The following is a 15,361-nucleotide window of genomic DNA, read 5'->3' on the forward strand; positions in this document are numbered from 1 at the left end:
CAAACTTGGGCAACATCATAATATGGTGGGAGGAGTCATTTGGTGAGTTTTGAGTGAAATCCAATCGCTAGAAGTATGGAATACAGCAACCACTCCAATTAGGAACGAACTGCTGTTGAACTTGAATTGTCCAATTTCTCACACCTATTGATTTCGGATCGAGCCCAAAACTTGGGCAACATCATAATATGGTGGTAGGAGTCATTTGGTGAGTTTTGAGTGAAATCCAATCGCTAGAAGTATGGAATACACCAACCATTCCAATTAGGAACGAACTTTCGTTGAAATTGAATTGACCAATTTCTCACACCTATTGATTTCGGATCGAGCCCAAAATTTGGGCAACTTCATAATATGGTGGGAGGAGTCATTTGGTGTGTTTTGAGTGAAATCCAATCTCTAGATATATGGAATACACCAACCACTCCAATTAGGAACGAACTGCCGTTGAACTTGAATTGTCCAATTTGGAAGACCTATTGCTTTCGGATCGAGCCCAAAACTTGGGCAACATCATAATATGGTTGGGGGAGTCATTTGGTGAGTTTTGAGTGAAATCCAATCGCTAGAAGTATGGAATACACCAACCACTCCAATTAGGAACGAACTGCCGTTGAAATTGAATTGACCAATTTCTCACACATATTGATTTCGGATCGAGCCCAAAACTTGGGCAACATCATAATATCGTGGGAGGAGTCAGTTGGTTAGTTTTGAGTGAAATCCAATCGCTAGAAGTATGGAATACACTAACCACTCCAATTAGGAACGAACTGCCGTTGAACTTGAATTGTCCAATTTCTCACACCTATTGATTTCGGAACGACCCCCAAACTTGGGTAACAACGTAATATGGTGGGAGGAGTCATTTGGTGAGTTTTGAGTGAAATCCAATCGCTAGAAGTATGGAATACACCAACCACTCCAATTAGGAACGAACTGCCGTTGAACGTGAATTGACCAATTTCTCACACCTATTGATTTCGGATCGAGCCCAAAATTTGGGCAACTTCATAATATCGTGGGAGGAGTCATTTGGTGAGTTTTTAGTGAAATCCAATCGTTAGAAGTATGGAATACACCAACCACTCCAATTAGGAACGAACTGCCGTTGAACTTGAATTGTCCAATTTGGAAGACCTATTGCTTTCGGATCGAGCCCAAAACTTGGGCAACAACATAATATGGTTGGGGGAGTCATTTGGTGAGTTTTGAGTGAAATCCAATCGCTAGAAGTATGGAATACACCAACCACTCCAATTAGGAACGAACTGCCGTTGAACGTGAATTGTCCAATTTCTCACACCTATTGATTTCGCATCGAGCCCAAAACTTGGGCAACATAATAATATGGTGGGAGGAGTCAATTGGTGAGTTTTGAGTGAAATCCAATTGCTTGAAGTATGGAATACAGCAACCACTCCAATTTGGAACGAACTGCCGTTGAACTTGAATTGTCCAATTTCTCACACCTATTATTTCGGATCGAGCCCAAAACTTGGGCCACATGATAATATGGTGGGAGGAGTCATTTGGTTAGTTTTGAGTGAAATCCAATCGCTAGAAGTATGGAATACACCAACCACTCCAATTAGGAACGAACTGCCGTTGAACTTGAATTGTCCAATTTCTCACACCTATTGATTTCGGATCGAGCCCAAAACTTGGGCAACATCATAATATGGTGGTAGGAGTCATTTGGTGAGTTTTGAGTGAAATCCAATCGCTAGAAGTATGGAATACACCAACCAGTCCAATTAGGAACGAACTGCCGTTGAACTCTAGTTGTCAAATTTAGAAGACCTATTGATTTTGGATCGAGCCCAAAACTTGGGCAACATCATAATATGGTGGGAGGTGTCATTTGGTGAGTTTTGAGTGAAATCCAATCGCTAGAAGTATGGAATACACCAACCACTGCAATTTGGAACGAACTGCCGTTGAACTTGAATTGTCCAATTTGGAACACCTATTGATTTCGGATCGAGCCCAAAACTTGGGCAACATCATAATATGGTGGGAGGAGTCATTTGGTGAGTTTTGAGTGAAATCCAATCGTTAGAAGTATGGAATACACCAACCACTCCAATTAGGAACGAACTGCCGTTGAACTTGAATTGTCCAATTTGGAAGACCTATTGATTTCGGATCGAGCCCAAAACTTGGGCAACATCATAATATGGTGGGGGGAGTCATTTGGTGAGTTTTGAGTGAAATCCAATCGCTAGAAGTGTGGAAAACACCAACCACTCCAATTAGGAACGAACTGCCGTTGAACTTGAATTGTCCAATTTCTCACACCTATTGATTTCGGATCGGGCCCCAAACTTGGGCAACATCATAATATGGTGGGAGGAGTCATTTGGTGAGTTTTGAGTGAAATCCAATCGCTAGAAGTATGGAATACAGCAACCACTCCAATTAGGAACGAACTGCCGTTGAACTTGAATTGTCCAATTTCTCACACCTATTGATTTCGGATCTAGCCCAAAACTTGGGCCACATCATAATATGGTGCGAGCAGTCATTTGGTGAGTTTTGAGTGAAATCCAATCGCTAGATATATGGAATACACCAACCACTCCAATTAGGAACGAACTGCCGTTGAACTTGAATTGCCAATTTGGAAGACCTATTGCTTTCGGATCGAGCCCAAAACTTGGGCAACATCATAATATGGTTGGGGGAGTCATTTGGTGAGTTTTGAGTGAAATCCAATCGCTAGAAGTATGGAATACACCAACCACTCCAATTAGGAACGAACTGCCATTGAACTTGAATTGTCCAATTTCTCACACGTATTGATTTCGGATCGTGCCTAAAACTATCATAATATGGTGGGAGGAGTCATTTAGTGAGTTTTGAGGGAAATCCAATCGCTAGAAGTATGGAATACACTAACCACTCCAGTTAGGAACGAACTGCCGTTGAACATGAATTGTCCAATTTGGAACACCTATTGATTTCGGATCGTGCCCAAAACTTGGGCAACATTATAACATGGTGGGAGGAGTCATTTGGTGAGTTTTGAGTGAAATCCAATCGCTAGAAGTACGGGATACACCAACCACTCCCAGTAGGAACGAACTGCCGTTGAACTTGAATTGTCCAATTTCTCACACCTATTGGTTTCGGATCGAACCCCAAACTTGTGCAACACCATAATATGGTGGGAGGAGTCATTTGGTGAGTTTTGGGTGAAATCCAATCGTTACAAGTATGGAATACACCAACCACTCCAATTAGGAACGAACTGTCGTTGAACCTGAATTGTCCAATTTGGAACACCTATTGATTTCGGATCGAGCCCTAAAGTTGGGCAATATCATAATATGGTGGGAGGAGTCATTTGGTGAGTTTTGAGTGAAATCCAATCGCTAGAAGTATGGAATACACCAACCACTCCAATTAGGAACAAACTGCCGTTGAACTTGAATTGTCCAATTTCGAACCCCTATTGATTTCGGATCGAGCCCAAAACTTGGGCAACATCATAATATGGTGGGAGGAGTCATTTGGTGAGTTTCGAGTGAAATCCAATCGCTAGAAGTATGGAATACACCAACCACTCCAATTAGGAACGAACTGCCGTTGAACTTGAATTGTCCAATTTGGAAGACTTATTGATTTCGGATCGAGCCCAAAACTTGGGCAACATCATAATATGGTGGGAGGAGTCATTTGGTGAGTTTTGAGTGAAATCCAATCGCTAGATATATGGAATACACCAACCACTCCAATTAGGAACGAACTGCCGTTGAACTTGAATTGTCCAATTTGGAAGACCTATTGCTTTCGGATCGAGCCCAAAACTTGGGCAACATCATAATATGGTTGGGGGAGTCATTTGGTGAGTTTTGAGTGAAATCCAATCGCTAGAAGTATGGAATACACCAACCACTCCAATTAGGAACGAACTGCCGTTGAAATTGAATTGACCAATTTCTCTCACCTATTGATTTCGGATCGAGCCCAAAACTTGGGCAACATCATAATATGGTGGGAGGAGTCATTTGGTTAGTTTTGAGTGAAATCCAATCGCTAGAAGTATGGAATACACTAACCACTCCAATTAGGAACGAACTGCCGTTGAACTTGAATTGTCCAATTTCTCACACCTATTGATTTCGGAACGAGCCCCAAACTTGGGAAAACATCGTAATATGGTGGGAGGAGTCATTTGGTGAGTTTTGAGTGAAATCCAATCGCTAGAAGTATGGAATACACCAACCACTCCAATTAGGAACGAACTGCCGTTGAACGTGAATTGTGCAATTTCTCACACCTATTGATTTCGCATCGAGCCCAAAACTTGGGCAACATAATAATATGGTGGGAGGAGTCAATTGGTGAGTTTTGAGTGAAATCCAATTGCTAGAAGTATGGAATACAGCAACCACTCCAATTAGGAACGAACTGCCGTTGAACTTGAATTGTCCAATTTCTCACACCTATTATATCGGATCGAGCCAAAAACTTGGGCCACATCATAATATGGTGGGAGGAGTCATTTGGTTAGTTTTGAGTGATATCCAATCGATAGAAGTATGGAATACACCAACCAGTCCAATTAGGAACGAACTGCCGTTGAACTCTAGTTGTCAAATTTAGAAGACCTATTGATTTCGGATCGTGCCCAAAACTTGGACAACATCATAATATGGTGGGAGGAGTCATTTGGTGAGTTTTCAGTGAAATCCAATCGCTAGAAGTATGGAATACACCAACCACTGCAATTAGGAACGAACTGCCGTTGAACTTGAATTGTCCAATTTGGAACACCTATTGATTTCGGATCGGGCCCAAAACTTGGGCAACATTATAACATGGTGGGAGGAGTCAATTGGTAAGTTTTGAGTGAAATCCAATCGCTAGAAGTATGGAATACACCAACCACTCCCAGTAGGAATGAACTGCCGTTGAACTTGAATTGTCCAATTTCTCACACCTATTGGTTTCGGATCAAAACCCAAACTTGTGCAACACCATAATATGGTGGGAGGAGTCATTTGGTGAGTTTTGGGTGAAATCCAATCGTTAGAAGTATGGAATACACCAACCACACCAATTAGGAACGAACTGCCGTTGAACCTGAATTGTCCAATTTGGAACACCTATTGATTTCGGATCGAGCCCCAAACTTGGGCAATATCATAATATGGTGGGAGGAGTCATTTGGTGAGTTTTGAGTGAAATCCAATCGCTAGAAGTATGGAATACACCAACCACTCCAATTAGGAACAAACTGCCGTTGAACTTGAATTGTCCAATTTCGAACCCCTATTGATTTCGGATCGAGCCCAAAACTTGGGCAACATCATAATATGGTGGGAGGAGTCATTTGGTGAGTTTCGAGTGAAATCCAATCGCTAGAAGTATGGAATACACCAACCACTCCAATTAGGAACGAACTGCCGTTGAACTTGAATTGTCCAATTTGGAAGACCTATTGATTTCGGATCGAGCCCAAAACTTGGGCAACATCATAATATGGTGGGGGGAGTCATTTGGTGAGTTTTGAGTGAAATCCAATCGCTAGAAGTGTGGAATACACCAACCACTCCAATTAGGAACGAACTTCCGTTGAACTTGAATTGTCCAATTTCCCACACCTATTGATTTCGGATCGAGCCCCAAACTTGGGCAACATCATAATATGGTGGGAGGAGTCATTTGGTGAGTTTTGAGTGAAATCCAATCGCTAGAAGTATGGAATACAGCAACCACTCCAATTAGGAACGAACTGCTGTTGAACTTGAATTGTCCAATTTCTCACACCTATTGATTTCGGATCGTGCCCAAAACTTGGGCAACATCATAATATGGTGGGAGGAGTCATTTGGTGAGTTTTGAGTGAAATCCAATCGCTAGAAGTATGGAATACACCAACCACTCCAATTAGGAACGAACTGCCGTTGAACTTGAATTGTCCAATTTGGAAGACCTATTGCTTTCGGATCGAGCCCAAAACATGGGCAACATCACAATATGGTTGGGGGAGTCATTTGGTGAGTTTTGAGTGAAATCCAATCGCTAGAAGTATGGAATACACCAACCACTCCAATTAGGAACGAACTGCCGTTGAAATTAAATTGACCAATTTCTCACACCTATTGATTTCGGATCGAGCCCAAAACTTGGGCAACATCATAATATGGTGGGAGGAGTCATTTGGTGAGTTTTGAGTGAAATCCAATCGCTAGAAGTATGGAATACACCAACCACTCCAATTAGGAACGAACTGCCGTTGAACGTGAATTGTCCAATTTCTCACACCTATTGATTTCGGAACGAGCCCCAAACTTGGGAAAACATCGTAATATGGTGGGAGGAGTCATTTGGTGAGTTTTGAGTGAAATCCAATCGCTAGAAGTATGGAATACACCAACCACTCCAATTAGGAACGAACTGCCGTTGAACGTGAATTGTGCAATTTCTCACACCTATTGATTTCGCATCGAGCCCAAAACTTGGGCAACATAATAATATGGTGGGAGGAGTCAATTGGTGAGTTTTGAGTGAAATCCAATTGCTAGAAGTATGGAATACAGCAACCACTCCAATTAGGAACGAACTGCCGTTGAACTTGAATTGTCCAATTTCTCACACCTATTATATCGGATCGAGCCAAAAACTTGGGCCACATCATAATATGGTGGGAGGAGTCATTTGGTTAGTTTTGAGTGAAATCCAATCTCTCACACCTATTGATTTCGCATCGAGCCCAAAACTTGGGCAACATAATAATATGGTGGGAGGAGTCAATTGGTGAGTTTTGAGTGAAATCCAATTGCTAGAAGTATGGAATACAGCAACCACACCAATTAGGAACGAACTGCCGTTGAACTTGAATTGTCCAATTTCTCACACCTATTATATCGGATCGAGCCAAAAACTTGGGCCACATCATAATATGGTGGGAGGAGTCATTTGGTTAGTTTTGAGTGAAATCCAATCGATAGTAGTATAGAATACACCAACCAGTCCAATTAGGAACGAACTGCCGTTGAACTCTAGTTGTCAAATTTAGAAGACCTATTGATTTCGGATCGAGCCCAAAACTTGGGCAACATCATAATATGGTGGGAGGAGTCATTTGGTGAGTTTTGAGTGAAATCCAATCGCTAGAAGTATGGAATACACCAACCACTGCAATTAGGAACGAACTGCCGTTGAACTTGAATTGTCCAATTTGGAACACCTATTGATTTCGGATCGAGCCCAAAACTTGGGCAACATCATAATATGGTGGGAGGAGTCATTTGGTGAGTTTTGAGTGAAATCCAATCGCTTGAAGTATGGAATACACCAACCACTCCAATTAGGAACGAACTGCCGTTGAACTTGAATTGTCCAATTTCTCACACCTATTGATTTCGGATCGAGCCCAAAACTTGGGCACCGTCATAATATGGTGTGAGGAGTCATTTGGTGAGTTTTGAGTGAAATACAATCGCTAGAAGTATGGAATACACCAACCACTCCAATTAGGAACGAAATGCCGTTGAACTTGAATTGTCCAATTTGGAAGACCTATTGATTTCGGATCGAGCCCAAAACTTGGGCAACATCATAATATGGTGGGGGGAGTCATTTGGTGAGTTTTGAGTGAAATCCAATTGCTAGAAGTGTGGAATACACCAACCACTCCAATTAGGAACGAACTGCCGTTGAACTTGAATTGTCCAATTTCTCACACCTATTGATTTCGGATCGAGCCCCAAACTTGGGCAACATCATAATATGGTGGGAGGAGTCATTTGGTGAGTTTTGAGTGAAATCCAATCGCTAGAAGTATGGAATACACCAACCACTCCAATTAGGAATGAACTGCTGTTGAACTTGAATTGTCCAATTTCTCACACCTATTGATTTCGGATCGAGCCCAAAACTGGGGCAACATCATAATATGGTGGGAGGAGTCATTTGGTGAGTTTTGAGTGAAATCCAATCGCTACAAGTATGGAATACACCAACCATTCCAACTAGGAACGAACTTTCGTTGAAATTGAATTGACCAATTTCTCACACCTATTGATTTCGGATCGAGCCCAAAACTTGGGCAACTTGATAATATGGTGGGAGGAGTCATTTGGTGAGTTTTGAGTAAAATCCAATCGCTAGAAGTATAAAACACACCAACCACTCCAATTAGGAACGAACTGCCGTTGAACTTGAATTGTCCAATTTCTCACACCTATTATTTCGGATCGAGCCCAAAACTTGGGCACCATCATAATATGGTGTGAGGAGTCATTTGGTGAGTTTTGAATGAAATACAATCGCTAGAAGTATGGAATACACCAACCACTCCAATTAGGAACGAACTGCCGTTGAACTTGAATTGTCCAATTTGGAAGACTTATTGATTTGGGATCGAGCCCAAAACTTGGGTAACATCATAATATGGTGGGGGGAGTCATTTGGTGAGTTTTGAGTGAAATCCAATCGCTAGAAGTGTGGAATACACCAACCACTCCAATTAGGAACGAACTGCCGTTGAACTTGAATTGTCCAATTTCTAACACGTATTGATTTCGGATCGAGCCCCAAACTTGGGCAACATCATAATATGGTGGGAGGAGTCATTTGGTGAGTTTTGAGTGAAATCCAATCGCTAGAAGTATGGAATACAGCAACCACTCCAATTAGGAACGAACTGCCGTTGAACTTGAATTGTCCAATTTCTCACACCTATTGATTTCGAATCGAGCCCAAAACTTGGGCAACATCATAATATGGTGGGAGGAGTCATTTGGTGAGTTTTGAGTGAAATCCAATTGCTAGATATATGGAATACACCAACCACTCCAATTAGGAACGAACTGCCGTTGAACTTGAATTGTCCAATTTGGAAGACCTATTGCTTTCGGATCGAGCCCAAAACTTGGGCAACATCATAATATGGTTGGGGGAGTCATTTGGTGAGTTTTGAGTGAAATCCAATCGCTAGAAGTATGGAATACACCAACCACTCCAATTAGGAACGAACTGCCATTGAACTTGAATTGTCCAATTTCTTACACCTATTGATTTCGGATCGTGCCCAAAACTATCATAATATGGTGGGAGGAGTCATTTAGTGAGTTTTGAGGGAAATCCAATCGCTAGAAGTATAGAATACACTAACCACTCCAATTAGGAACGAACTGCCGTTGAACTTGAATTGTCCAATTTGGAACACCTATTGATTTCGGAACGAGCCCCAAACTTGGGCAACATCATAATATGGTGGGAGGAGTCATTTGGTGAGTTTTGAGTGAAATCCATCGCTACAAGTATGGAATACACCAACCGCTCCAATTAGGAACGAACTGCCGTTGAACGTGAATTGTCCAATTTCTCACACCTATTGATTTCGCATCGAGCCCAAAACTTGGGCAACATCATAATATGGTGGGAGGAGTGAATTGGTGAGTTTTGAGTGAAATCCAATTGCTAGAAGTATGGAATACAGCAACCACTCTAATTAGGAACGAACAGCCGTTGAACTTGAATTGTCCAATGTCTCACACCTATTATTTCGGATCGAGCCCAAAACTTGGGCCACATCATAATATGGTGGGAGGAGTCATTTGGTTAGTTTTGAGTGAAATCCAATCGCTAGAAGTATGGAATACACCAACCACAGCAATTAGGAACGAACTGCCGTTGAACTTGGATTGTCCAATTTGGAACACCTATTGATTTCGGATCGAGCCCAAAACTTGGGCAACATCATAATATGGTGGGAGGAGTCATTTGGTGAGTTTTGAGTGAAATCCAATCGCTAGAAGTATGGAATACAGCAACCACTCCAATTAGGAACGAATTGCCGTTGAACTTGAATTGTCCAATTTCTCACACCTATAGGTTTCTAATCGAGCCCCAAACTTGGGCAACATCATAATATGCTGGGAGGAGTCATTTGGTGAGTTTTGAGTGAAATCCAATCGCTAGAAGTATGGAATACACCAACCACTCCAATTAGGAACGAACTGCCTTTGAACTTGAATTGTCCAATTTCTCACACCTATTGATTTCGGATCGAGCCCCAAACTTGGGCAACATCATAATATGGTGGGAGGAGTCATTTGGTGAGTTTTGAGAGAAATCCAATCGCTAGAATTATGGAATACACCAACCACTCAAATTAGGAACGAACTGCCGTTGAATTTGAATTGTCCAATTTCTCATACCTATTTATTTCGGATCGAGCCCCAAACTTGGGCAACATCATAATATGGTGGGAGGAGTCGTTTGGTGAGTTTTGAGTGAAATCCAATCGCTAGAAGTATGGAATACACCAACCACTCCAATTAGGATCGAACTGCCATTGAACTTGAATTGTCCAATTTGGAACACCTATTGATTTCGGATCGAGCCCCAAACTTGGGCAACATCATAATATGGTGGGAGGAGTCATTTGGTGAGTTTTGAGTGAAATCCAATCGCTAGAAGTATGGAATAAACCAACCACTCCAATTAGGAACGAACTGCCGTTGAACTTGAATTGTCCAATTTCTCACACCTATTTATTTCGGATCGAGCCCAAAACTTGGGCAACATCCTAATATGGTGGGAGGAGCCATTTGGTGAGTTTTGAGCGAAATCCAATCCCTAGAAGTATGGAATACACCAACCACTCCAATTAGGAACGAACTGCCGTTGAACTTGTATTGTCCAATTTCCCACACCTATTGATTTTAGATCGAGCCCAAAACTTGGGCAACATCATAATATGGTGGGAGGAGTTTTGAGTGAAATCCAATCGCTAGAAGTATGGAATACACCAACCACTCCAATTAGGAACGAACTGCCGTTGAACTTGAATTGTCCAATTTGGAACACCTATTGATTTCGGATCGAGCCCAAAACTTGGGCAACATCATAATATGGTGGGAGGAGTCATTTGGTTAGTTTTGAGTGAAATCCAATCGCTAGAAGTATGGAATACACTAACCACTCCAATTAGGAACGATCTGCCGTTGAACTTGAATTGTCCAATTTCTCACACCTATTGATTTCGGATCGAGCCCAAACTTGGGCAACATCATAATATGGTGGGAGGAGTCATTTGGTGAGTTTTGAGTAAAATCCAATCGCTAGAAGTATGGAATACACCAACCACTCCAATTAGGAACGAACTGGCGTTGAACTTGAATTGTCCAATTTCTCACACCTATTGATTTCGGATCGAGCCCAAAACATGGGCAACATCAGAACATGGTGGGAGGAGTCAATTGGTGAGTTTTGAGTGAAATCCAATAGCTAGAAGTATGGAATACAGCAACCACTCCAATTAGGAACGAACTGCCGTTGAACTTTAATTGTCCAATTTCTCACACCTATTATTTCGGATCGAGCCCAAAACTTGGGAAACATCATAATGTGGTGGGAGGAGTCATTTGGTGAGTTTTGAGTAAAATCCAATCGCTAGAAGTATGGAATACACCAACCACTCCAATTAGGATCGAACTGCCGTTGAACTCTAACTGTCAAATTTGGAAGACCTATTGATTTCGGATCGAGCCCAAAACTTGGGCAACATCATAATATGGTGGGAGGAGTCATTTGGTGAGTTTTGAGTGAAATCCAATCGCTAGAAGTATGGAATACACTAACCACTCCAATTAGGAACGATCTGCCGTTGAACTTGAATTGTCCAATTTCTCACGCCTATTGATTTCGGAACGAGCCCAAACTTGGGCAACATCATAATATGGTGGGAGGAGTCATTTGGTGAGTTTTGAGTAAAATCCAATCGCTAGAAGTATGGAATACACCAACCACTCCAATTAGGATCGAACTGCCATTGAACTTGAATTGTCCAATTTGGAACACCTATTGATTTCGGATCGAGCCCCAAACTTGGGCAACATCATAATATGGTGGGAGGAGTCATTTGGTGAGTTTTGAGTGAAATCCAATCGCTAGAAGTATGGAATACACCAACCACTCCAATTAGGAACGAACTGCCGTTGAACTTGAATTGTCCAATTTCTCACACCTATTGATTTCGGATCGAGCCCAACACTTGGGCAACATCATAATATGGTGGGAGGTGTCATCTGTGAGTTTTGAGTGTAATCCAATCGCTAGAATTATGGAATACAGCAACCACTTCAATTAGGAACGAACTTCCATTGAACTTGAAATGTCCAATTTCTCACACCTATAGATTTCGGATCGTGCCCCAAACTTGGGCAACATCATAATATGGTGGGAGGAGTCATTTGGTGAGTTTTGAGTGAAATCCAATCGCTAGAAGTTTGGAATACACCAACCACTCCAATTAGGAACGAACTGCCGTTGAACTTGAATTGTCCAATTTCTCACACCTATTTATTTCGGATCGAGCCCAAAACTTGGGCAACATCCTAATATGGTGGGAGGAGCCATTTGGTGAGTTTTGAGCGAAATCCAATCCCTAGAAGTATGGAATACACTAACCACTCCAATTAGGAACGAACTGCCGTTGAACTTGTATTGTCCAATTTCCCACACCTATTGATTTTAGATCGAGCCCAAAACTTGGGCAACATCATAATATGGTGGGAGGAGTTTTGAGTGAAATCCAATCGCTAGAAGTATGGAATACACCAACCACTCCAATTAGGAACGAACTGCCGTTGAACTTGAATTGTCCAATTTGGAACACCTATTGATTTCGGATCGAGCCCAAAACTTGGGCAACATCATAATATGGTGGGAGGAGTCATTTGGTTAGTTTTGAGTGAAATCCAATCGCTAGAAGTATGGAATACACTAACCACTCCAATTAGGAACGATCTGCCGTTGAACTTGAATTGTCCAATTTCTCACACCTATTGATTTCGGATCGAGCCCAAACTTGGGCAACATCATAATATGGTGGGAGGAGTCATTTGGTGAGTTTTGAGTAAAATCCAATCGCTAGAAGTATGGAATACACCAACCACTCCAATTAGGAACGAACTGGCGTTGAACTTGAATTGTCCAATTTCTCACACCTATTGATTTCGGATCGAGCCCAAAACATGGGCAACATCAGAACATGGTGGGAGGAGTCAATTGGTGAGTTTTGAGTGAAATCCAATAGCTAGAAGTATGGAATACAGCAACCACTCCAATTAGGAACGAACTGCCGTTGAACTTTAATTGTCCAATTTCTCACACCTATTATTTCGGATCGAGCCCAAAACTTGGGAAACATCATAATGTGGTGGGAGGAGTCATTTGGTGAGTTTTGAGTAAAATCCAATCGCTAGAAGTATGGAATACACCAACCACTCCAATTAGGATCGAACTGCCGTTGAACTCTAACTGTCAAATTTGGAAGACCTATTGATTTCGGATCGAGCCCAAAACTTGGGCAACATCATAATATGGTGGGAGGAGTCATTTGGTGAGTTTTGAGTGAAATCCAATCGCTAGAAGTATGGAATACACTAACCACTCCAATTAGGAACGATCTGCCGTTGAACTTGAATTGTCCAATTTCTCACGCCTATTGATTTCGGAACGAGCCCAAACTTGGGCAACATCATAATATGGTGGGAGGAGTCATTTGGTGAGTTTTGAGTAAAATCCAATCGCTAGAAGTATGGAATACACCAACCACTCCAATTAGGATCGAACTGCCATTGAACTTGAATTGTCCAATTTGCAACACCTATTGATTTCGGATCGAGCCCCAAACTTGGGCAACATCATAATATGGTGGGAGGAGTCATTTGGTGAGTTTTGAGTGAAATCCAATCGCTAGAAGTATGGAATACACCAACCACTCCAATTAGGAACGAACTGCCGTTGAACTTGAATTGTCCAATTTCTCACACCTATTGATTTCGGATCGAGCCCAACACTTGGGCAACATCATAATATGGTGGGAGGTGTCATCTGTGAGTTTTGAGTGTAATCCAATCGCTAGAATTATGGAATACAGCAACCACTTCAATTAGGAACGAACTTCCATTGAACTTGAAATGTCCAATTTCTCACACCTATAGATTTCGGATCGTGCCCCAAACTTGGGCAACATCATAATATGGTGGGAGGAGTCATTTGGTGAGTTTTGAGTGAAATCCAATCGCTAGAAGTTTGGAATACACCAACCACTCCAATTAGGAACGAACTGCCGTTGAACTTGAATTGTCCAATTTCTCACACCTATAGATTTCGGATCGAGCCCCAAACTTGGGCAACATCATAATATGGTGGGAGGAGTCATTTGGTGAGTTTTGAGTGAAATCCAATCGCTAGAAGTATGGAATACACTAACCACTCCAATTAGGAACGATCTGCCGTTGAACTTGAATTGTCCAATTTCTCACGCCTATTGATTTCGGAACGAGCCCAAACTTGGGCAACATCATAATATGGTGGGAGGAGTCATTTGGTGAGTTTTGAGTAAAATCCAATCGCTAGAAGTATGGAATACACCAACCACTCCAATTAGGATCGAACTGCCATTGAACTTGAATTGTCCAATTTGCAACACCTATTGATTTCGGATCGAGCCCCAAACTTGGGCAACATCATAATATGGTGGGAGGAGTCATTTGGTGAGTTTTGAGTGAAATCCAATCGCTAGAAGTATGGAATACACCAACCACTCCAATTAGGAACGAACTGCCGTTGAACTTGAATTGTCCAATTTCTCACACCTATTGATTTCGGATCGAGCCCAACACTTGGGCAACATCATAATATGGTGGGAGGTGTCATCTGTGAGTTTTGAGTGTAATCCAATCGCTAGAATTATGGAATACAGCAACCACTTCAATTAGGAACGAACTTCCATTGAACTTGAAATGTCCAATTTCTCACACCTATAGATTTCGGATCGTGCCCCAAACTTGGGCAACATCATAATATGGTGGGAGGAGTCATTTGGTGAGTTTTGAGTGAAATCCAATCGCTAGAAGTTTGGAATACACCAACCACTCCAATTAGGAACGAACTGCCGTTGAACTTGAATTGTCCAATTTCTCACACCTATAGATTTCGGATCGAGCCCCAAACTTGGGCAACATCATAATATGGTGGGAGGAGTCATTTGGTGAGTTTTGAGTGAAATCCAATCGCTAGAAGTATGGAATACACCAACCACTCCAATTAGGAACGAACTGCCGTTGAACTTGAATTGTCCAATTTCGAACACCTATTGATTTCGGATCGAGCCCCAAACATGGGCAACATCATAATATGGTGGGAGGAGTCCTTTGGTGAGTTTTGAGTGAAATCCATTCGCTAGAAGTATGGAATACACCAACCACTCCAATTAGGAACGAACTGCCGTTGAACTTGAATTGTCCAATTTCCCACACCTATTGATTTCGGATCGAGCCCAAAACTTGGGCAACATCATAACATGGTGGGAGGACTCATTTGGTGAGTT

Source organism: Prunus avium, chromosome 7 (assembly GCF_965620075.1).
Source record: "Prunus avium chromosome 7, drPruAviu1.hap1.1, whole genome shotgun sequence".
In the NCBI taxonomy this organism is placed as follows: Eukaryota; Viridiplantae; Streptophyta; class Magnoliopsida; order Rosales; family Rosaceae; genus Prunus; species Prunus avium.